Consider the following 24,236-nt stretch of genomic DNA (forward strand, 5'->3'; position numbering starts at 1 on the left):
TAGCGGAGGGACAGGTGAGGTCGTATCAACGGGTAAGTACGGCACCTTACACTATGCTGAAACCATTTCACCACAGGCTGTAGAATCTACACAGAATGATGTTAGTAGACTTAATCCTGTTAGGGTAATAGCTGTTCCAAATGGGAAAACTGACACATCAGGAGTCACTCCTATCAGGAACATTGCCATGTATAGCCCATTTTCCAGAATGGAATTAAGGACCATAGTGTCTGAATTCCCTGACCCCAGAAAAGACTTAGTTGCTAGCCAAAAATACATCAGAGACCTAGGAAACACTTTAGAGCCCAATAACAAAGACTGGCAGATATTGCTGAGGGCATGTTTACCCTCCAATGTCGACTCAGCTCAATTTTTAGCTGACTGTGGATTGGATCTGGATGTACCTCTTACAGATGTGTACAACAAAGATAACGTAAAAAGAATAAATTTACAGTTAAAGGAGTATTTCCCAGCTGTAGCCAAATGGAATAGAATTTTTTCCATTAAACAAAAAGAGACAGAAACAGCTGCTGATTATTTTCACCGGGCATTATTAGAAATGGCAAAGTACACTGGCATAGAGGACATTAGGACCAATGCAAACCATCAAGAAGTAGCAGTATCTGTGCTAATGGATGGTTTAAAAGAAGCATTAAAGACAAGGGTACAGACCACGCAACCATGTTGGCGAGGTCTGTCAGTGGCTACTTTGAGAGAGGCTGCTATTGATCACGACCGGAATATCACCAGACACAGGGAGTCGCAAGGTGATAAGTTAATGTCAGTAAGTATACAGGCCCTGACCACAAAACAGCCTGTGTTTATATCACCAAACCCTGTGGGTAAGTCAAATGTGGTAACATGTTATTTTTGTCATAAACAGGGACACATAGCACGAGACTGTAGAGCGAAAAATTCGCAAAGATCTTACCAACCCCCTAGACAACGACACGACACACGACATTGGGAGCAAGGTCCGCAGAGACGGAGTTATGAGCCACATGCAGGAGAAACAAAAAGATACCCCCCGAACAGAGACTGGCAAACTCCTGGCAGTTCCCATTTAACCCCTTCACAAGTAGTTGCTGCCAGCGGGATTCAGGGAGGTCACCATACCCAATAGGGGTGTGGCCATACCTGTAATCTGCAGCCAGTAAAATTGATTGCAAGCCTTGGGAGTGAACCTTAAATTGCAATCAATGTAGCTGGTAAATCATTAAACTTTCTTGTAGACACAGGGGCGGCCAAATCAGTGATAAATTCGACAGTGGGCATGAGAATCACTGGTAAGACAATTCCAGCCATGGGGTAACGGGAGTAGTCCAGCATTACCCTGTTAGCAAACCAGCCGAGATTACAGTAGGGCCTTTACATACCAAGCATTCCTTTTTGCTGGCTGCATCGGCACCGACTAATCTCCTGGGAAGAGACTTATTGTGTAAAATGGGGTGCGTCATTTATTGTACTCCTGAAGGTGTATTCTTGGACATACCTGAGAATCACGCTCAGGAAGTGCGAGACATGTTAGACTCCCCATCAAAATTAATGTCACATACCATTATGACAAATAGGACTCCATCCCAAGTAGAAGAAATGACATCCCAGATACCAGAGTCACTTTGGACTAAAGATGGACAGGACACTGGATTAATGGCAAACGTAGCTCCAGTAGTTGTACAAGTAAAAGATGGTAGGATAGCTCCAAAAATCCCACAGTACCCTCTGAAGCCAGAGGTGGAGTTAGGAGTGTATCCCGTAATAGAGCGCTTGCTACAACAGGGTATTCTGGTAAGAACGTCCAGCACTGCCAATAGTCCCATCTTCCCTGTGAAAAAGAGTGGGGGGAGGGGTTACCGGCTAGTGCAGGATCTAAGGGGGATCAACAAAATAGTTGAGAGTCAGTTCCCCGTAGTGCCAAATCCAGCTGTCATCCTTATGCAAATCCCTCCCACTGCGAAATTTTTCACTGTTATTGACCTCTGCTCCGCTTTCTTTTCGGTACCTCTGCACCCTGACAGCCAATATTTGTTTGCATTCACATACAGAGGAGTCCAATACACATGGACTCGATTACCACAAGGTTTCATAGACAGTCCAAGTATATTTTCCCAGGCTTTGCATGATTGTTTACAGTCTTTCCAACCAGAGAGTGGATCAGTATTAATACAGTACGTGGATGATCTACTACTGTGTTCTGATTCATTGGAAGCATCCCTGAAGGATACGAAACAGCTCCTGTTTCATCTTTCAGACACAGGACACAAGGTTTCCAAAGACAAGTTGCAATTATGCCAAACTAAGGTAAAATATTTGGGACACTGTCTAACACAAGGACTGAGACACCTGACCACTGATAGAATTCAAGCAATTAGAGACATGACTCTGCCAAAAACCCAGCAACAGATCAGAACATTTTTAGGAATGTGTGGGTATTGCCGTAACTGGATCCCAGGGTTTTCCATTCTAGCGTTACCTCTGCAGGAGATGGTCTCCTCAAACAAACCTGATCGGATTTCGCATACAGACGAGTCCGAGATGGCATTTGAGAGACTTAAACAGTGCCTAACGCAGGCACCAGCATTAGGTATGCCAGACTATGGGAAACCCTTTGAGCTGTACGGAACAGAAAGTGCTGGTTGCGCGGCAGGCGTCTTAACCCAAAAGCACGGTGATGCCAGCAGGCCAGTAGCATACTACAGCGCTCAGCTAGACACGGTAGCGCGATCCCTCCCCACATGCTTGCGAAGCGTCGCTGCGATAGCATTGCTAGTAACGAAAAGCGAAGATGTAGTGCTAGGTCACAACCTCACAATTCATACACCACATGCAGTGTCAGCCTTGCTAAATTCTGCCCAAACCAGGCACGTCTCATCAGCGCGGTTTACAAGATGGGAATTGGCACTAATGGCCCCCGTAAACATCACCATAAGGAGATGCAGTGCATTAAATCCTGCAACATATCTCCCAGGTGTGCCTGGACAGGCACAAAGGGTGGAGGATGAGAGTGGTGGGGAAGGAGAATTTAACACACAGGAGGACACACATGATTGTATGGAATATTTGACCCAAAATTTTACCGCAAGGCCTGACATCAGTGACAACCCGCTGAAAAATGTAGATCTAACTTTCTACACGGACGGTAGTTGTCACAGACAGTCAGACTCGGGAGACTTGTGTACTGGATACGCAGTCGTAGATGACCAAGGCACCATAGAAGCGGAACCGCTAGGCCCACCTCACTCAGCCCAGGTTGCTGAACTGGTCGCCCTAACCAGAGCATGTGAATTGGCTAAGGGCAAATCAGCCAATATCTACACCGACTCTAGATACGCATTCGGGGTAGTCCATGATTTCGGAGCCCTATGGCGCCTCAGAAATTTCATGACGGCAGCTGGTACACCGGTAGCGCATGCAGCTCACATCAAAAGGCTTCTAACAGCGATACAGGAACCCGACAGAGTGGCTGTTATCAAGTGTAAAGCACACACATATAGCCAGGACCCAGTATCACTTGGTAACAGCCGAGCAGACGAAGCAGCTAAGTTAGCAGCTGGTACCCCCAGACAGACAGACACCACACAACTGATGGTATTTAATACCATCAACACACAGAAGTTGTGTGAAATGCAAAATTTGTGTTCCATACAGGAAAAGGCAGTCTGGAAGGCGAAGGGATATGGCCAGGAGTCCTCAGGACTCTGGACGGATGGACAAGGTAAACCGGTGGCCCCCAGAGCATATCTTCCATGTTTAGCTGAGGCAGCTCACGGGCTGACTCATCTGGGCAAGGAAGGAAAGTGCAAGTTGGTAAGAGCATATTGGTGCGCCCCAGGATTTTCATCTCATGCAAGTAAGAGAGCAATGTCATGCCTTACCTGTTTGAGAAAGAATATCGGAAAGGCAATACCAACAGAACCATCTCATATCCCACCTGCAGGCGGTCCTTTCCAGGCAATACAGATTGACTTCATTCAATTACCCCCTTGTCGAAATTTGAAATATGTACTTGTTTGTATAGATGTGTTCTCAAATTGGGTTGAAGCATTCCCGGCGGCCACAAATACCGCTATGTTTACTGCTAAGAAAATTGTGCAGGAATTTGTATGTAGATATGGTATCCCTAGAATTATCGAAAGTGATAGGGGTACCCATTTTACAGGTGATGTCTTTCAAGGAATGTGTAAGTTGATGGGAATTGATAGCAAGCTGCACACTCCATACCGTCCACAGGCGAGTGCGAAGGTGGAAAGAGTGAATAGCACTATTAAAAATAATTTGAGCAAAGTTATGGCAGAAACAGGATTGACATGGCAAGAAGCTTTACCCATTGTACTGTACAGCATCAGAACCACTCCCAGGTCCCCTCTTAATCTGTCCCCTTTTGAAATCTTGTTTGGTCGACAACCGCATGTTATGATTAACCCTCAGGATGATTTGAAGTGTAACAATGAAGTGACTGTAAAGTACCTGGTTAATATGAGTAAACAGCTAAGGAATCAAAATAATAATTTGAAGTTGGTGATTCCTGATTTACCAGATAGTAATTGTCATGACATTGAACCTGGGGAGTATGTAATGATACGAAATTTTCTACGCTCAGGTTGCCTTATTGACAGATGGGAAGGACCATACCAAGTCTTATTGACTAGCACTACAGCATTGAAAGTTGCCGAGAGAGAGACTTGGGTTCATTCGTCCCATTGTAAGAAGGTTGCTGATCCAGAGAGGTCCCGTGATAAGGAACAGACGGTAGAGGACGTTGTATCACTGGAGTGTCTGTTCCAGGAGGACTGAGGCGGCACCTGAGCATTGAAAATCACAAGATCAAAAGCAGTTGTCGATTCCCTGTTCCCTTTTATTGTTTTTCTCCAACTTCCCATCCCCTCTCCCTCAAATTATTTTCCCCCCCTTCTCATTCTTCTTCGTTTCCTCCTATAAGATGGACTTGCCCCAAGAGACTGTGATCCGGATTTTCCTGTTGACCATGATGTTGACCAGAGCAGTCTGTTCCGGCGAGAGTACCATGGAGGTCGAGAGAGGTTCTGGAATGGGTTCTGATGACAGAGATGGAGGCGTAGTTTTCCGAGAACAACATAATCAACAAGCAAAGGCGAGTATCAGAAAACGATCCGATAGCATTGACAATAGAAGGAATTGTGAAGGATTGTTAGCTGAAGAAAACTGTATCTGTAGGCTCTGTGACAACGTAGTCGAGGATGGGTGCATTAAGAAATGCCAATCCAGTTTTAATATCCACATGGACCGGCATCCCTTGAGTGACTATCACTCCTTAGTGGGTAGCGTGTTAAATCAAACAGATTGTTGGGTATGCTCTCAAGTACCTCAAGGTCATAGCAAATCAGGACTAGTACCATTTCCTTTAACGATAGGGGAGGTACTTGAGCTAAGTGGTGGGAGACCGGTGGACAGGAGGTTTAATATCTCCAGTCCTCCTAGTTTGAAGCTCCACCAATATCATGTGGATAGATCCCTCATATGTTTTAACATTTCCAATCCCCGAAAGCCGGGAAATTGGGAAGTGTCATGGAGTAACCAAACCATGACCTTTTCATATAGAGCAGATAGAATGCCGACAGATACAGAGCTTATACGCCACATAGCCAGTAGAGGAAAATCTTTCCGGTATAGGTATACCCTAGGAAGTAGGATTACGAGAGTTGGAGAGGTATCACCAGGATACTGTGCACATATCGTACAAGCTGATACGTGTACTAGACAGATGGGAGAATTAGGGTTAGGAGATTTCACATGGAAAATGTGTAATATGGTTATGTCCTACTCCGTCCCATATGTTCTCCCCGATGATGCATATTTCATATGCGGGAGGAAGGCGTATAAGTGGCTTGCCCCAAACTCTGAAGGATTGTGTTATATTGGAAAAGTATTGCCTGAGGTAATGACTGTATCACATGCCAAAATGAAAGACATACACCGTGTTGCCCAAACTCCTTATACTCACACCCATTACGAGCACGTAGTTAAACGGCACCTGATAGAAAGAACAGAGCACCCGGCCTCTGACATGATCCATGAATCCACCGGGATTCAGTTTCTACTTGCGTTAGACCTCACTCGCACCGCCAGAGGAGTGTTGAATTATAAATACATATCTGCGCTCGCAAATTTGTTAGACAATATCACAGAAATGTATGATGACACGTTTAGGTATACTGGAAGAGAACTTCAAGCTTATAAAACAGAACTAGTTCAGCATAGAATGATTCTCAATTATCTCACAGCAGTAACAGGTGAATATTGTGTCACACTGGCAACGCAGTACGGCGTGAAATGCTGCACATATATAACGAATAGTACCGAGGACCCGGTCGAGGTCATAGACCAAAAGATGGACGATATTCTCCAATTGAAGTGGGAATTTCGCAGGAGACTCAATCTCACCCTTGCTGCTGTGAGTAATGAGCTGACTAGTTGGGTGTCATGGTTGAACCCGCGAAATTGGTTCTCCGGTTTAGGAGAATGGGCTCAAGGAGTTATAACGGATGTAGGGAAGTTTCTCCTATGTATCTTAGGTGTTATCATAACGATTGGCTTGATATTTAGATGCGGTCAGGCTTTAACGAAGTGCAAACGAAGTACCAGGGTGATGAGTTTAAGGAGTGAGGGAATTGTAATGCGATTTCTACGGTCCGTTTCTTTCACCTGTTTTTCCGTTTTCCTCTGAGGTAAAAAGACCCACTTGGACGAGGAATTTGATGAGCCGATATACAGACAACAGATGGATTAAAGAAGAAGTTTTGACAACCTTATACACAGATTTTTGATGAACTATGCCATAGATCCCCAGTTTCCCTAGAAATTTTAAAATTACGCTAGCCCAACACTTTTGTAAATCTATGGACATTGACAAAGCTTTTTGCTCGCACCTTATGGGCAAAAGCACAAAGAAGACTGCATTCAACAGACACCAAACAAGACCTCAATCGACGAATGTTCATTAACCTGACATAGAATACCACTGCATTTACCGTAATTATGTATTTTCTTCATCTCTACAACCTTCAGGTAATTACACACATAGTATAGGGAATACAGGCACATATATCAGCAATCACATATTCCCCCATTCATGTATCATCAACTAAAATGTGCTCCCCATTTTTGTTACAACCAAAATCCGAAAAAAGCTCGGTAAAGTTTGACAGCCCATCCACAGACCCGTACCACGGGATAAGAAGGAATTCAAATGTATACTTCGCAATACCTCGAAGCTTGATTTAAAACACGTACGGCACGATGATACATGACCCCCCAAACATGGATTCATACACACATGCTTCTGCTATCTCACTAGGTCATACCCTTTTCCTACCTTCTCCTCTCCTCCCCTACCCAACCATGTAAATGTATTAACCCCTGACATATATTTTTCTCTTTTTGAAATGTTTTAGGAAGTGGCAGTTATTGTTGACTGCCAAAGGGTGGACTGTCAAAGTCAGAAAAATATCACGATGCACACTGCCATATTTGCACCTCATATGTGTCCCTGCTGCGCATGCGTGCGCTCTCCCGTGCGTGCGCATACTCGCTGTTGCGGGCACCCGCAGGCGCACGGTATGCACATTTACGGTAGAGATTGTGTGCGTCTAGCGGGCGACTCTTTCGTTACATATTTTCACCATATAATGCATTTTGTAGATTATGGTCCCTTTGATAGATTCTGAAAGTTTAGTTAATGTAGTATGTTCCTGGACAGAGAGATCCCTCATTGTTTGATACGAAGGGTCAGACAGGAGTAATACAGTGGTGTTTAGTATCCATCGGAAGAGTATTTAATTAGCAATATTCCGGTGTTGGTTTGAAGCGGATCAATCGCTCGTGCGAATAGTTATGGACATAAGAAGTTTATGAACATTTACTGTATTTGCACTTACTTATCCATGCGGCGGGAAACCCAGTTTCCCTCCCACGTGAGCTGTTGGAAATAGTCACAGCCCACCTGTATGAATCAACCTATGACCTTTTGTTATAATGCGAAGACGAATTCCTGTGTCCAATGAACAATGAGATTGTAGGGACCATTGAATTGTATTGTGTGTGGGGCATAAATAGACAGGCCGATCACATCCAGCACTCACTCTTCATCGGTTATCATTGCTGAAAATCGGGAGCTGGATGTCCAGAGGCGCATGCGATCGTTTCCTTTGTGCGTAAGTTTTCTCCGTAATCATATTGTCTTTTCTTGTTATTATGGGCCATATCTTTCTCTCTCTCTCTTCTCTTTCTCTCATTTTCTCTTAAACGTACTTGTATTGTATTTACTGTGTAGTTACCTGGTTAGTTAGTCTATGTTATATTGTAGTGTATGACTTGTATTGTATTAATTCTTTTGCAAGTATAACATTCATAATATATATATTAGGCGTTGGACCCTAAGCACGGTATTTGTGTATTTCTTATAGTGTTAAGTATTCTCAGAGCGTCGGTGACGCTCGAACAGCTTTTGAGTTAATAAGGTTATACAGTGTTGCATTTACACCCTATCTCTACACTAAGGTTTTACAGCAAATTACATTGTTTGTGGTTTAGACATAAAGGTTTAACATTGTGAGCGTCGGCGCCGCTCGTGATCTCCTCGTGGTCTCGAGCGTCCGCTACGCTGATAGCGTAGCATTACGGTAGTCGCTCACCTATAAGTGTGCCCGATACCAACAGCGTATTCTCATGAGCGTCTGTATCGCTCGAGCAGCCCGCTCCCGATACAGCGTCCGTTACGCTATAGCGAACCATTACGTTAGTCAGCAGCCAATAGCGTGCCTGCCTGTGATCTCTTGGCCGTGAGCGAACGTGACGCTTGAGCGTCTCGACCACGGCTAAGCGATTGTTACGCAACGAGCGTACCCTTACGGTACTCCATACGCAAATAGCGTACAGTGTTCTTAGACCTCACAAAGGGTTTTAAATAAGATAAATATTTAGCTTTATCAAAGCGCACTGTCAGCAGTGTTCATTCCGGGAGTGGACAACTGGGATGCAGACTTCCTCAGCAGACACGACCTACATCCAGGAGAGTGGGGACTCCATCAGGAAGTCTTCGCACAGATTGCAAGTCGGTGGGGACTGTTCCAGATAGACATGATGGCGTCCCGCCTCAACAAAAAGCTACAGAGGTATTGCACCAGGTAAAGAGACCCTCGGGCAGTAGCTGTAGACGCCCTAGTGACACCGTGGGTGTTCCGGTCGGTCTATGTATTTCCTCCTCTACCTCTCATACCCAAGGTGTTGATAATAGTAAGAAAAAGAGGAGTAAGAACAATTCTCATTGTTCCAGATTGGCCGCGAAGGACCTGGTATCCAGATCTGCAGGAAATGCTCACAGAAGATCCGTGGCCACTTCCTCTAAGACAGGACCTGTTGCAACAGGGGCCCTGTCTGTTCCAAGACTTACCGCGGCTGCGTTTGACGGCATGGCGGTTGAACGCCGGATCCTAGCGGAAAAGGGTATTCCAGATGAGGTCATTCCTACGCTAATAAAGGCTAGGAAGGACGTGACATCTAAACATTATCACTGTATATGGCGAAAATATGTTTCTTTGTGTGAGGCCAGGAATGCTCATACGTAAGAATTCCACCTGGGCCACTTCCTTCACTTCCTACAAACTGGAGTGAATTTGGGCCTAAAATAAGGCTCTATTAAGGTTCAGATTTTGGCCTTATCCATTTTCTTTCAAAAGGAATTGGCCTCTCTTCCTGAAGTAAGTACAAACTTTTGTGAAGGGAGTACTGCATATTCAGCCTCCTTTTGTACCTCCGGTGGTCCCTTGGGACCTTAACGTGGTGTTAAGGTTATGGTTTGAACCACTTAAAATGGTGGAGTTTAAATATCTCACTTGGAAGGTGGTCATGTTATTAGCCTTGGCTTCCGCTAGGTGAGTGTCGGAATTAGCAGCTTTATCACATAAAATCCCCTATCTGGTTTTCCATATGGATAGAGCGGAATTGCAGACCCGTCCTCAATTCCTGCTAAAAGTGGACTCATCCTTTCATATGAACCAACCTATTGTGGTGCCTGTGGCTACGCGTGACTTGGAGGATTCCGAGTCCCTTGATGTGGTCAGGGCTTTGAAAATTTACGTGGCCAGAACGGCTAGAGTCAGAAAAACAGAAGCACTGTTTGTCCTGTATGCAGCCAACAAGATTGGCACCCCTGCTTCAAATCAGACTATTGCTCTCTGGATCTGTAACACGATTCAGCAGGCGCATTCTATGGCGGGATTGCCGTTGCCTAATTCAGTCAAGGCCCATTCCACTAGGAAGGTGGGCTCTTCTTGGGCAGCTGCCCGAGGGGTCTCGGCACTACAGCTGTGCCGAGCTGCTACTTGGTCGGGTTCAAACACCTTTGCAAAGTTCTATAAGTTTGATACCCTGGCTGAGGAGGACCTCCTGTTTGCTCAATCGGTGCTGCAGAGTCATCCGCAGGAGCCCGTTTGGGAGCTTTGGTATAATCCCCATGGTCCTTACGGAGTCCCCAGCATCCTCTAGGACGTAAGAGAAAATAAGATTTTAAACCTACCGGTAAATCTTTTTCTCGTAGTCCGTAGAGGATGCTGGGTGCCCGTCCCAAGTGCGGACTACTTCTGCAAGACTTGTATATAGTTATTGCTTACATAAGGGTTATATGTTAGTTTTCATCGGTCTTGGACTGATGCTATGTTGTTTTCATACTGTTAACTGGGTTGTATATCACAAGTTATACGGTGTGATTGGTGTGGCTGGTATGAATCTTGACCTTGGATTAACAAAAATCATTTCCTCGTACTGTCCGTCTCCTCTGGGCACAGTTTCTCTAACTGAGGTATGGAGGAGGGGCATAGAGGGAGGAGCCAGTGCACACCCAGATCTAAAGTCTTTCTTAAAGTGCCCATGTCTGCTGCGGAGCCCGTCTATCCCCCATGGTCCTTACGGAGTCCCCATCATCCTCTACGGACTACGAGAAAAAAAATTTACCGGTAGGTTTAAAATGTTATTTTTTTCTCTGCAACCCACTGCTAAATTGTGCTTCCTAGCTGTTTTTTATAAAATCACTTAATTAAATCTAACTCTGATTACGTCAGAGAAGGCCAGGTACCCTACACCATAAGAGGGGGTTTGAAATTTTGACTTGTCTACTTAAAGATCACCAAAATCTGATCACAAGGTCAATTACATCCCTGGGTGGGATTGAACCACCAACCTTTTGGTTAATAGCCCATGTAAGTGAAAGAGATCCTGAAGCACTCACTCATCATGGGAAAGTACCAATGTGTTTCTTACAAAAATTCTCCAGATTATTGACTTTTTAAAGTTTTTCTAGGAAACGTTCTAGATAAATGCTTATTAGCCTTTGTCAGTATCTACTTTTGCAAGGTGTCTATGTGGCGCAATCGGTTAGCATGTTTGGCTATTAACCAAAAGGTTGGTGGTTCAATCCCACCCAGGGATGTAATTGACCTTGTAATCAGATTTTGGTGATCTTTAAATAGACAAGTCAAAAATTCAAACCCCCTCTTATGGTGTAGGGTACCTGGCCTTCTCTGATGTAATCAGAGTTAGATTTGATTAAGTGATTTTATAAAAAAACAGCTAGGAAGCACAATTTAGCAGTGGGTTGCAGAGAAAAAAAATTATGCTGGCAGAAAAGTCCAATTTAGTGACGAAACAGCTCTTCATTTTCTGATTTTATGTTTATGCTAACAAATTTGCTCTCTGAAAAGTGTCCACAAAGCCAAGTCTCTGATTAACACCTTTGTAGGGATGGTTTTTCACCTATTACTGAATTAAACTTGCTTCATTGGAAAGGCAGCAAGATGCATCCTCATTTCAATGTCTACTGAAATAATACAGGTTGACACCAGGAAACATAAACGTCACTGCATCCTTGCTGCTTCCTCATGGGGAAGTCTGTTTAATGTGAAAACAAGGTGATATCTAATCAGCACACAGGTAAGGAATTAAGAAAATCTTTCTTTATGGGTGAAGATGTTTCTCACAAAATTGTTGCACCAAAGCATCATTGAAATTCAAGCTGGAAAGATGATTTTAATATATCACTTGTACATTTTGTACTGCTCTTCTGGTGACAATGTAGTTTGTTTTTGTCCATTACCATTTTAATAATAGGGTAAAGAAAATTAAGTGGATTTTTTAAAGAAAACAATACTGTCAATATACTATTAAAACAAATTAAAATGGTAAAAGTTATTGTACTTTAAGTAAAAATAAAAGAGCCAAAATATCAATCCCAGTTTTGGATTACTTTAATTAACAAAAAACAATGCATATAGCAGAGGATAGTTTCAATCTGCCTACCTCTGGGTTATGGGCCCAGCATGCTTCCGTTGCAGTACTCTGCTGCTCATGTAAGTGCAAGAGATCCTGAAGCACTCACTCATCATGGGAAAGTACCAATGTGTTTCTTACAAAAACTCTCCAGATTATTGACTTTTTAAAGTTTTTCTAGGAAACGTTCTAGATGAATGCTTATTAGCCTTTGTCAGTATATACTTTTACGAGGTGTCTCTGTGGTGCAATCGGTTAGCATGTTTGGCTATTAACCAAAAGATTGGTGGTTCAATCCCACCCAGGGATGTAATTGACCTTGTGATCAGATTTTGGTGATCTTTAAGTAGACAAGTCAAAATTTCAAACCCCCTCTTATGGTGTAGGGTACCTGGCCTTCTCTGATGTAATCAGAGTTAGATTTGATTAAGTTATTTTATAAAAAACAGCTAGGAAGCACAATTTAGCAGTGGGTTGCAGAGAAAAAAAAATTATGCTGGCAGAAAAGTCCAATTGAGTGATTAAACAGCTCTTCATTTTCTGACTTTATTTTTATGCTAACAAATTTGCTCTCTGAAAAGTGTCCACAAAGCCAAGTCTCTTATTAACACCTTTGTAGGAATGTTTTTTCACCTATTACTGAATTAAACTTGCTACATTGGAAAGGCAGCAAGATGCATCCTCATTTCAAATTCTACTGAAATAATACAGGTTGACACCAGGAAACATAAACGTTACTGCATCCTTGCTGCTTTCTCATGTGGAAGTCTGTTTAATGTGAAAACAAGGTAATATCTAATCAGCACACAGATAAGGAATTAAGAAAATCTTTCTTTATGGGTGAAGATGTTTCTCACAAAATTGTTGTCCCAATGCATCATTGAAATTCAAGATGGAAGATGATTTTAATATATCACTTGTACATTTTGCATTGCTCTTCTGGTGACAATGTAGTTTGTTTTTGTCAATTACCATTTCAGGAATAGGGTAAAGAATATTAAGTGGATTTTTTAAAGAAAACAATGCTGATAATATACTATTAAAACAAATTAAAATGATAAAAGTTATTGTACTTTAAGTAAAAATAAAAGAGCCAAAATATCAATCCCAGTTTTTGATTACTTTAAATTTAAAAAAAAAATGCACATAGCAGAGGATAGTTTCGATTAATCGACCTCTGGGTTATGGGCCCAGCATCCTTCTATTGCACTACTCTGCTGCTCATGGAAGTCCGAGAGATCCTGAAGACTAAATTGATTAAAGGCCTAAAAGTACTGGACTATAAGGAAAGACTTACTAGGCTGAATATGTATACACTAGAAAAGAGGTGCCTAAGAGGAGATATTATTAATATCTTCAAATATGTAAAGATACATAACAAAGAGTTATCAGAGGAATTATTTATTAAAAGAACACGTGGTCACTCGCTGCGACTGGAGGAAAGTTCAGAATGCAATGGAGGAAAGGGTTCTTCACTGTTAGGGCAATCAGGATGTGGAATTCCCTGCCAGGGAAGGTGGTAATGGCGGACTCTGTAATTGGATTTAAAAAAGGAATGGATACATTTCTGAATGAAAAAGCTATCCAAGGTTATAATACTTAAAATATCAACATGGTTAATCCGGGGGTAACATGAGTTATAGTAGCTAACTAGTCATAAAACATTATTCAGCAAGTATGTAGAATCATCACAACTTAAAACAGGTTGAACACGATGGGCAATTTGCCTCTATTCAACCTCAAAAACTATGTTACTATATGTTACTATATTACTGTAGTATACAGAACACCACAATGCAATGAGCAGTGATAGTGAGCACTGATGAGGATACTAGAACTGACACTGAGCAGCAAGATGCAGCACTGGACTATTAGTAATGTACTGTAGTATGCTGAGCACCACAATGCAGCACAAGACAATGAGCAGTGATACTGAGCACTGATGAGGATACTACTGAGAACTGACACTGAGCAGGAGAGACACACTACTAGTATTACTGAGCAGCAATAAGTAACCACTGATACTGAGCACTGATATTGAGATTTCCACTGAGAGAACATAGCCACGTCCTCTCCGCTCTCTCTTCAATGCACGAGTAAAAATGGCGGCAACGCGCAGCTCTATATATAATATCCGAATCTCGCGAGAATCCGACAGCGGGATGATGACATTTTCCCTTGTTCAGGTTTTCCGAGTCAGGCGGGAACAACCGAGCCTGCCTCAGACCAGTGTAAACCACGTGGAGTTCGTGGGGAATTCGGTTCTCGGAGAACCGAACCCGCTCCTCTCTACCTTATACCCATCAATTTTTTTTATTTTCAATCTAAGCCCCTGCAGTTTTCTGTAAGCATCTGCTTCGCTATGATGATCAACAAGTCACAAGGGCAAACACTCAGGGCTTGAGGCATAGATCTTTGGACCAGCTGCTACAAGCATGGCAGAGGTGTCACTATCACTGGTGACCCCCAGAGAGGTGGCGAGGGAGATTGTAATGCAGTGCGTGCAAATAAGCAGCGCAATGGTAAAAAGGAGGCATGATTTCATAGGTAGGGGCGTGGCCTGGTGGCCTGAATCTACATTTTGTTGCTCCGGGTGTCCCGGGGGTTGGGGGCTGCACCCGGGGACTAGTGTGTAAGCGGTGCTGGCTCCTGCACAGTGACAGGGCATGGCCACCCAGTATGACACCTCCCTTTTTTACCATGCTATAATTGCAGTCGCACTGCAGTTCAGCGTGATCATAAACAATGGTGTAGCCTCCTGCTGGTGCAGACTGTATGTGCGCGCAGGAAGCCGCCACCATTTTTGTGATCACAGCGGCTGAATGTGATGTCATACAGCCGCTGTGACCACGCCCCCTGTGTCTCCTCCATTGCAGACCCCATTTTGAAGCCTTGCCCCCGCACTGCTCCATCCCTGACCTGGAAATGGAGTGTTGCTGACCCCACTCTCCCCCCCTGCCCCGATTGACAGGCAGAGGCGATCGCATGCAGGCACATGCGTATGCTCTTAGCAATTTTTGCAGTTGGATCGCTTATTGTGATTGCAATCCAACCTGAATCAGGCCCTATTACCTATCACAATGCGCTGCGGGCAGTACAAAATTGGGTTAATATAGGAGAAAAACCCCCAGACCTGTGCTCCTTAACTGTACCTGGTGGCTAGTGGAGCGGCTGCCCAGTAATCAGTGTCCACCCCAGTGCGCACACGGCCCACCCCCTACGGCCACGCTCCCCTTAATCAGCGGCCTCGTGATCCGGAAGGGCGGTGTGTGTGTGACTGACCTTAGGAAGAAACCGGAGCCTCCGCTGCAGTGACCCAGCAACCAGGGCACGGGAGTATACAGCGCCGCTGGGAGTGATGAAGCTGCAGTAAAGATGTCTATTAGACCTAGCCTGCTGCAGCCCTTGTAGATTCTCATAAAACAAGTTCTTCTTTTCTTGTCAAAATTAATAGCTAAGAATAGGCTGCCTGAGGCAGGCCCCTGTTAAGTGGCCTGCTACTGAAGGCACCAACTACAAACTGAGCTCCCTGTTCATGGAAGCGGGGTTATAGAGGAGGATGCGCTGAGCATCTTGGGAACAGTTAAAAGCTTTGAGCCGGTTGGTGCCTCAGATCAAGATCCTACTCTACACCCCAATGTGAATCCTTGTGGAGTCCAGTGTACCCCACAGAAGAAATTAATGTGTCACACCCATTGGCAGCAACCTTAGAATAGCTGCTGACGGGCACAATTGAGAAAGGAAGGGGGGGGGGGGGCATTTGAATCCAGCAAATAGATGCAATTCAAATATGTAATTTGTACCTTCCTATTTTAAAATATAATGGATGAACCTCACCCTGTGAGAACAATCTTCATGATCAAGAGATCTAATATGTAAAATAAGTATGAGTTGGGATAGGGCTGGGGAGGGTGGCAGCTCGGGCAGCCCCTCCCCCGTCAAGTTAAGGAGATTCAACTGAGGAAGCACAAGGGAACTCTCGTCTGGGGACAACAACTGCAGGGAGACCACATCTTTTCAGATGAACATGGGAGGGCGGAAGGCTGCCTAATACTGAAGCACCATCAAATATCAAACCATATCCAACAACTAGTACAAGCATTCCTGGGGGAAGGTCTGCAGCAGACGGATTTGCATACGGTGATGTCATCCAAGCAGTGGGCCAAAGTTGGCTGGAACCCTCATCTGCATATAAAAAGAGAAAAGGGGCATGCAGGGCATGGCGGCCTTTTGCAGTGCTTGGATGACCCCTAGTTCGCATTAAACACCCCCACCCTCCTTTGGTGTGGGGCTCATGTTGGCCATGCCCCATCCCCTGAAGCATTCATGCTGATTTCTTGCAGCAGCTGGGCACTGTAACAGCTCCAGAGCTGCTCTGTAAGGCAAGTAAAAGGGTGTGGGCCCTGCAGCACCACCTGTAGTTCGCATTGTGCGTTGGAAGGCACAAAGTAAGCAGACGGGAGGAGAAGTCAGGATAGTACACAAGGGCATCCTTTTCTCTTAGTCCGTAAAGGATGCTGGGGTCACATTAAGAACCATGGGGTATAGACGGGATCCGCAAGAGACATGGGCACTTTAAGACTTTCAAAGGGTGTGAACTGGCTCCTCCCTCTATGCCCCTCCTCCAGACTCCAGTTATAGGAACTGTGCCCAGGGAGACGGACATTTCGAGGAAAGGATTTATTGTTAAACTAAGGTGAGCATCTTACCAGCTCACACCTTAAGCATGCCACAGAACGTGGCATTCAACAGAACACAAGCCAACGGCATGAACAATTGCAGCAAAAAGCTGACCAGAACCGTAACACAACATGTGTATAACCACAAGTAATAACTGCAGACACAGTATGGACTGGGACGGGTGCCCAGCATCCTCTACGTACTAAGAGAAAAGGATTTACCGGTAGGTATTAAAATCCTATTTTCTCATACGACCTAGAGGATGCTGGGGTCACATTAAGAACCATGGGGTTATACCAAAGCTCTTGAACGGGTGGGAGAGTGCGTACGACTCTGCAGCACCGAATGACCCAACTTGAGGTTATCATCAGCCAAGGTATCAAACTTGTAAAACTTAGCAAAAGTGTTTACTAAATAGCTGCTCGGCAAAGTTGCAATGCTGAGACTCCCCGACCAGCTGCCCAGGATGAACCCACCTTTCTAGTAGAATGGGTCTTCACCTAATTCAGTAACGGCAATCCTGCCGTGGAATGAGCATGCTGAATCTTACCACAGATTCAGCGCATAATGGTCTGCATGGAAGCAGGACACCCAATCCTGTTGGGAGCATACAAGACAAACAGAGCCTCTGTTTTCCTAATCTGAACCGTTCTGGTGACATAAATTTTCAAAGTTCTGACCACAGCCAGAGACTTTGACTCAACGAAGGTGTCAGTGGCCAAAGGCACCATGTGGAAAGATGAACCACCTTTGGCAGAAATTGTTGACGTGTCCTCAATTCTGCTCTATCTTCATGAAAGATCAAATAAAGGCTCTTGTGATACTGCATGGTTTGTACTGTTTTCCATGTGCTCCCAGATCTTTCAAGCAAGTAGCATGGTCAAGAAAGTTCTGTTTGAAAAGAAACAAACATTTACTGTCATTGTTATGCAAATAAACTTACATTAAAGCTAACAAGAAAGCCCACTCGTTCTGTCTTTAAACTGATAAAAGAAACCCCAATAATATGGGGCATGCAAAAATTGAGATAAAACTCAGTTTTGCTCCTCTCCACGGAAATCTTTAATAAAAGGCGAAATATTTGTTAGTTCTGAAGAGAAACCAGAGCATGACCAAGATTCCACCTGTCGCCTGAGTGCCATGCCAGCAGTTCTCATTCAGCTCAAAGTGAGCACCCAATTTGAATGAAAGAAAGCAGATTTCTCACCAGGCTTCCCCTTGCTATAAACATGGTTTGTACTCTTTTCCATGTGCTCCCAGATCTTTCAAACAATTAGTGTGGTCAAGAAAGTTCTGTTTGAAAAGAAACAAACATTTACTGTCATTTCTATGCAAATGAGCTTACATTAAAGAACACTCGTTCTATCTTTAAACCGATAAAATAAAACCCCAATAAGATGGGGCATGCAAAAATTGAGATAAAACTCAGTTTTGCTCCTCTCCACGGAAATCTTTAGTAAAATGCGAAAGATTTGTTCGTTCTGAAGAGAAACCACAGCATGACCAAGATTCTACCTGTCGCCTGAGTGCCATGCCAGCAGTCCTCATTCAGCTCAAAGTGAGCACCCAATTTGAAAGAAAGAAAGCAGATTTCTCACCAGGCTTCCCCTTGCTATAAACATGGTTTGTACTCTTTTCCATGTGCTCCCAGATCTTTCAAGCAATTAGTATAGTCAAGAAAGTTCTGTTTGAAAAGAAACAAACATTTACTGTCATTTCTATGCAAATGAGCTTACATTAAAGCACACTCGTTCTATCTTTAAACTGATAAAAGAAACCCCAATAAGACGGGGCATGCAAAAATTGAGATAAAACTCAGTTTTGCTCCTCTCCACGGAAATCTTTAGTAAAAGGCGAAAGATTTGTTCGTTCTGAAGAGAAACCAGAGCATGACCAAGATTCCACCTGTTGCCTGAGTGCCATGCCAGCAGTCCTCATTCAGCTCAAAGTGAGCACCCAATTTGAAAGAAAGAAAGCAGATTTCTCTCCAGGCTTCCCCTTGCTATAAGCATGGTTTGTACTCTTTTCCATGTGCTCCCAGATCTTTCAAGCAATTAGTATGGTCAAGAAAGTTCTGCTTGAAAAGAAACAAACATTTATTGTCATTGTTATGCAAATAAACTTACATTAAAGCTAACAAGAAAGCACACTCGTTCTGTCTTTAATCCGATAAAAGAAACCCCAATAATATGGGGCATGCAAAAATTGAGATAAAACTCAGTTTTGCTCCTCTCCACGGAAATCTTTAGTAAAAGGCGAAAGATTTGTTCGTTCTGCAGAGAAACCAGAGCATGACCAAGATTCCACCTGTCGCCTGAGTGCCGTGCCAGCAGTCCTCATTCAGATCAAAGTGAGCGCCCAATTTGAAAGAAAGCAGATTTCTCACCTGTCTTCTCCTTGCTATAAGCATGGTTTGTACTGTATTCCATGTGCTCCCAGATCTTTCAAGCAAGTAGCATGGTCAAGAAAGTTCTGTTTGAAAAGAAACAAACATTTACTGTCATTTCTATGCAAATGAGCTTACATTAAAGCACACTCATTCTATCTTTAAACCGATAAAAGAAACCCCAAAAAGATGAGGCATGCAAAAATTGAGATAAAACTCGGTTTTGCTCCTCTCCACGGAAATCTTTAGTAAAAGGCGAAAGATTTGTTCGTTCTGAAGAGAAACCAGAGCATGACCAAGATTTTTATCTGAAAATATGTGTTCTCCCTGCAGTTGTTGTCCCCAGATGAGAGTTCCCTTGTGCTGCCTCAGTTGAATCTCCTTTACTTGACAGGGGGATGCTCGAGCAGCGACCCTCCCCAGCTCTAGCCCAACTCCTACTTACCTGCCAGGTGAGATACTATGATCATGAAGGTGCTTCTCCCAGGGCAAGGCTCACCCATTGCACTCTGGGTGTGCTGCTTCTGCGTTTTCCCCAAATGTGGGAAACTTGACTGCATAATTTGTGTTTCCCCTGGTCGGCTCTCGTATAATTCAGATCTCTTTGTCTCAGGTCTCTCTCCAGCCTAGTTTGCTGTCTGTTTCCACTTCTCTTTTCTTGAGCCGCTCCCTTCTATGCCCTTGCGCACTATCCTGACTTCTCCCGTCTGCTTACTTCGTGCCTTCCAACGCACAATGCAAACTACAGGTAGTGCTGCAGGGCCCACACCCTTTTACTTGCCTTACAGAGCGTCTCTGGAGCAGTTACAGTGCCCAGCTGCTGCAAGAAATCAGCTTGAATGCTTCAGGGGCTGGGGCATAGCCAACATGAGCCCCACACCGAAGGAGGGTGGAGGTGTGTAATGCGAACTAGGGGTCATCCAAGCGCCGCAAAAGGCCGCCATGCCCTGCACGCCCCTTGTCTCTTTTCATATGCAGACGAGGGTTGAAGCCAACTTTGACCCACTGTTTGGATGACATCACCATATGCAAATCCATCTGCTGCAGGCCTTCCCCCAGGAATGCTTGCACTAGTTGTTGCATTTGGTTTGTTGTTTGGGGGTGCTTCAGTATTAGGCAGCCTTCTGCCCTCCCATGTTCATCTGAAAATATGTGTTCTCCCTGCAGTTGTTGTCCCCAGATGAGAGTTCCCTTGTGCTGCCTCAGTTGAATCTCCTTTACTTGACAGAGATGTGCCTGAGCAGCGGCCCTCCCCAGCCCTATCCCAAATCATACTTATTTTGCATAGGCGATACCATGGTCATGAAGATTGTTCTCCCAGGGTGAGGTTCATTCATTGCATTCTGGGTATGCTGACCCCTGTGATTTCCCCAAATGTGGGAAACTCGACTGCATTATTTGTGGTAGTGGGGGACTGTGTTTGTGCTTTCCTCTGGTCAGCTCTGGTAAAAATCAGATTTCTTTATATCAGATCTTCCTCTAGCCTTGTTCTTCTTTCGAGAGTTCCCTTGTGCTGCCTCAGTTGGATCTCTTTCACTTGAGAGGGGGGTGCCCGAGCAGCGACCCTCCCCAGCTCTAGCCCAACTCCTACTTACCTGCCAGGTGAGATACTATGATCATGAAGGTGCTTCTCCCAGGGCAAGGCTCACCCATTGCACTCTGGTTGTGCTGCCCCTGCGATTTCCCCAAATGTGGGAAACTTGACTGCATAATTTGTGTTTCCCTTGGTCATCTCTCGTATAATTCAGATCTCTTTGTCTCAGGTCTCTCTCCAGCCTAGTTTGCTGTCTGTTTCCACTTCTCTTTTCTTGAGCCGCTCCCTTCTATGCCCTTGCGCACTATCCTGACTTCTCCCGTCTGCTTACTTCGTGCCTTCCAACGCACAATGCAAACTACAGGTAGTGCTGCAGGGCCCACACCCTTTTACTTACCTTACAGAGCAGCTCTGGAGCAGTTACAGTGCCCAGCTGCTGCAAGAAATCAGCTTGAATGCTTCAGGGGCTGGGGCATAGCCAACATGAGCCCCACACCGAAGGAGGGTGGAGGTGTGTAATGCGAACTAGGGGTCATCCAAGCGCCGCAAAAGGCCACCATGCCCTGCACGCCCCTTTTCTCTTTTCATATGCAGACGAGGGTTGAAGCCAACTTTGACCCACTGCTTGGATGGCATCACCATATGCAAATCCATCTGCTGCAGGCCTTCCCCCAGGAATGCTTGCACTAGTTGTTGCATTTGGTTTGTTGTTTGGGGGTGCTTCAGTATTAGGCAGCCTTCTGCCCTCCCATGTTCATCTGAAAATATGTGTTCTCCCTGCAGTTGTTGTCCCCAGATGAGAGTTCCCTTGTGCTGCCTCAGTTGAATCTCCTTTACTTGAAAGAGATGTGCCTGAGCAGCGGCCCTCCCCAGCCCTATCCCAAATCATACTTATTTTGCATAGGAGAGACCATGGTCATGAAGATTATTCTCCCAGTGTGAGGTTCATTTATTGCATTCTGGGTATGCTGACCCCTGTGATTTCCCCAAATGTGGGAAACTCGACAGCATTATTTGTGGTAGTGGGGGACTGTGTTTGTGTTTTCCTCTGGTCAGCTCTGGTAAAAGTCAGATTTCTTTGTTTCAGATCTTCCTCTAGCCTTGTTCTTCTTTCGAGAATTCCCTTGTGCTGCCTCAGTTGGATCTCCTTCACTTGACAGGGGGGTACCCGAGCAGCGACCCTCCCCAGCTCTAGCCCAACTCCTACTTACCTGCCAGGTGAGATACTATGATCACGTAGGTGCTTCTCCCAGGGCAAGGCTCACCCATTGCACTCTGGGTGTGCTGCTCCTGCGATTTCCCCAAATGTGGGAAACTTGACTGCATAATTTGTGTTTCCCCTGGTCGGCTCTCGTATAATTCAGATCTCTTTGTCTCAGGTCTCTCTCCAGCCTAGTTTGCTGTCTGTTTCCACTTCTCTTTTCTTAAGTGCCTTCCAATGCACAATGCAAACTACAGGTAGTGCTGCAGGGCCCACACCCTTTTACTTGCCGTACAGAGCAGCTCTGGAGCTGTTACAGTGCCCAGCTGCTGCAAGAAATCAGCTTGAATGCTTCAGGGGCTGGGGCATAGCAAACATGAGCACCACACCGAAGGAGGGTGGGGATGTTTAATGCGAACTAAGGGTCATCCAAGCGCCGCAAAAGGCCGCCATGCCCTGCATACCCCTTTTCTCTTTTCATATGCAGATGAGGGTTCCAGCCAACTTTGGCCCACTGCTTGGATGACATCACCGTATGCAAATCCGTCTTCTGCAGAACTTCCCCCAGGAATGCTTGTACTAGTTGTTGCATTTGGTTTGTTGTTTGGGGGTGCTTCAGTATTAGGCAGCCTTCTGCCCTCCCATGTTCATCTGAAAATATGTGTTCTCCCTGCAGTTGTTGTCCCCAGATGGGAGTTCCCTTGTGCTGCCTCAGTTGAATCTCCTTTACTTGACAGAGATGTGCCTGAGCAGCGGCCCTCCCCAGCCCTATCCCAAATCATACTTATTTTGCATAGGAGATACCATGGTCATGAAGATTGTTCTCCGAGGGTGAGGTTCATTCATTGCATTTTGGGTATGCTGACCCCTGTGATTTCCCCAAATGTGGGAAACTCGACTGCATTATTTGTGGTAGTGGGGGACTGTGTTTGTGCTTTCCTCTGGTCAGCTCTGGTAAAAATCAGATTTCTTTATATCAGATCTTCCTCTAGCCTTGTTCTTCTTTCGAGAGTTCCCTTGTGCTGCCTCAGTTGGATCTCTTTCACTTGAGAGGGGGGTGCCCGAGCAGCGACCCTCCCCAGCTTTAGCCCAACTCCTACTTACCTGCCAGGTGAGATACTATGATCATGAAGGTGCTTCTCCCAGGGTAAGGCTCACCCATTGCACTCTGGTTGTGCTGCCCCTGCGATTTCCCCAAATGTGGGAAACTTGACTGCATAATTTGTGTTTCCCTTGGTCATCTCTCGCATAATTCAGATCTCTTTGTCTCAGGTCTCTCTCCAGCCTAGTTTGCTGTCTGTTTCCACTTCTCTTTTCTTGAGCCCCTGCCTTCTATGCCCTTGTGCACTCTCCTGACTTCTCCTGTCTGCTTACTTTGTGCCTTCCAACGCACAATGCGAACTACAGGTAGTGCTGCAGGGCCCACACCCTTTTACTTGCCTTACAGAGCAGCTCTGGAGCTGTTACAGTGCCCAGCTGCTGCAAGAAATCAGCTTGAATACTTCAGGGGCTGGGGCATAGCCAACATGAGCCCCACACCGAAGGAGAATGGAGGTGTTTAATGCGAACTAGGGGTCATCCAAGCACCGCAAAAGGCCGCCATGCCCTGCATAACCCTTTTCTCTTTTCATATGCAGATGAGGGTTCCAGCCAACTTTGGCCCACTGCTTGGATGACATCACCATATGCAAATCCGTCTTCTGCAGACCTTCTCCCAGGAATGCTTTTACTAGTTGTTGCATTTGGTTTGTTGTTTGGGGGTGCTTCAGTATTAGGCAGCCTTCTGCCCTCCCATGTTCATCTGAAAATATGTGTTCTCCCTGCAGTTGTTGTCCCCAGATGAGAGTTCCCTTGTGCTGCCTCAGTTGAATCTCCTTTACTTGACAGAGATGTGCCTGAGCAGCGGCCCTCCCCAGCCCTATCCCAAATCATACTTATTTTGCATAGGAGATACCATGGTCATGAAGATTGTTCTCCCAGGGTTAGGTTCATTCATTGCATTCTGGGTATGCTGACCCCTGTGATTTCCCCAAATGTGGGAAACTCAACTGCATTATTTGTGGTAGTGGGGGACTGTGTTTGTGCTTTCCTCTGGTCAGCTCTGGTAAAAGTCAGATTTCTTTGTCTCAGATCTTCCT

General features: G+C 45.0%; 14 non-coding genes across 14 annotated transcripts; 9 read left to right on the forward strand and 5 right to left on the reverse strand.

Annotated features, from left to right (window-relative positions):
- The first annotated feature begins 12,533 nt into the window (after window positions 1-12,533).
- Window positions 12,534-12,607, forward strand: TRNAN-AUU (transfer RNA asparagine (anticodon AUU)). The gene has a single exon. It is a non-coding gene; the product is annotated as a tRNA-Asn (tRNA).
- A 5,364-nt stretch (window positions 12,608-17,971) lies between these two features.
- On the reverse strand, window positions 17,972-18,087 carry LOC135019524 (U5 spliceosomal RNA). Its single transcript, XR_010217072.1, has one exon. It is a non-coding gene; the product is annotated as a U5 spliceosomal RNA (small nuclear RNA).
- A 275-nt stretch (window positions 18,088-18,362) lies between these two features.
- LOC135019508 (U5 spliceosomal RNA) lies at window positions 18,363-18,478 on the reverse strand. The gene has a single exon (XR_010217057.1). It is a non-coding gene; the product is annotated as a U5 spliceosomal RNA (small nuclear RNA).
- Window positions 18,479-18,752: 274 nt separating this feature from the next.
- On the reverse strand, window positions 18,753-18,868 carry LOC135019458 (U5 spliceosomal RNA). The gene has a single exon (XR_010217008.1). It is a non-coding gene; the product is annotated as a U5 spliceosomal RNA (small nuclear RNA).
- A 286-nt stretch (window positions 18,869-19,154) lies between these two features.
- Window positions 19,155-19,270, reverse strand: LOC135019478 (U5 spliceosomal RNA). Its single transcript, XR_010217027.1, has one exon. It is a non-coding gene; the product is annotated as a U5 spliceosomal RNA (small nuclear RNA).
- A 270-nt stretch (window positions 19,271-19,540) lies between these two features.
- Window positions 19,541-19,656, reverse strand: LOC135019468 (U5 spliceosomal RNA). Its single transcript, XR_010217017.1, has one exon. It is a non-coding gene; the product is annotated as a U5 spliceosomal RNA (small nuclear RNA).
- A 144-nt stretch (window positions 19,657-19,800) lies between these two features.
- On the forward strand, window positions 19,801-19,963 carry LOC135019417 (U1 spliceosomal RNA). The gene has a single exon (XR_010216983.1). It is a non-coding gene; the product is annotated as a U1 spliceosomal RNA (small nuclear RNA).
- A 671-nt stretch (window positions 19,964-20,634) lies between these two features.
- On the forward strand, window positions 20,635-20,798 carry LOC135019153 (U1 spliceosomal RNA). Its single transcript, XR_010216748.1, has one exon. It is a non-coding gene; the product is annotated as a U1 spliceosomal RNA (small nuclear RNA).
- A 152-nt stretch (window positions 20,799-20,950) lies between these two features.
- On the forward strand, window positions 20,951-21,113 carry LOC135019391 (U1 spliceosomal RNA). The gene has a single exon (XR_010216965.1). It is a non-coding gene; the product is annotated as a U1 spliceosomal RNA (small nuclear RNA).
- A 671-nt stretch (window positions 21,114-21,784) lies between these two features.
- Window positions 21,785-21,948, forward strand: LOC135019269 (U1 spliceosomal RNA). Its single transcript, XR_010216861.1, has one exon. It is a non-coding gene; the product is annotated as a U1 spliceosomal RNA (small nuclear RNA).
- A 152-nt stretch (window positions 21,949-22,100) lies between these two features.
- Window positions 22,101-22,263, forward strand: LOC135019371 (U1 spliceosomal RNA). The gene has a single exon (XR_010216948.1). It is a non-coding gene; the product is annotated as a U1 spliceosomal RNA (small nuclear RNA).
- A 615-nt stretch (window positions 22,264-22,878) lies between these two features.
- On the forward strand, window positions 22,879-23,042 carry LOC135019483 (U1 spliceosomal RNA). The gene has a single exon (XR_010217032.1). It is a non-coding gene; the product is annotated as a U1 spliceosomal RNA (small nuclear RNA).
- Window positions 23,043-23,194: 152 nt separating this feature from the next.
- Window positions 23,195-23,357, forward strand: LOC135019380 (U1 spliceosomal RNA). Its single transcript, XR_010216956.1, has one exon. It is a non-coding gene; the product is annotated as a U1 spliceosomal RNA (small nuclear RNA).
- Window positions 23,358-24,028: 671 nt separating this feature from the next.
- LOC135019376 (U1 spliceosomal RNA) lies at window positions 24,029-24,192 on the forward strand. The gene has a single exon (XR_010216953.1). It is a non-coding gene; the product is annotated as a U1 spliceosomal RNA (small nuclear RNA).
- Window positions 24,193-24,236: the final 44 nt, after the last annotated feature.

The sequence above is a fragment of the Pseudophryne corroboree genome, unplaced genomic scaffold (assembly GCF_028390025.1).
Source record: "Pseudophryne corroboree isolate aPseCor3 unplaced genomic scaffold, aPseCor3.hap2 scaffold_334, whole genome shotgun sequence".
Lineage (NCBI taxonomy): Eukaryota > Metazoa > Chordata > Amphibia > Anura > Myobatrachidae > Pseudophryne > Pseudophryne corroboree.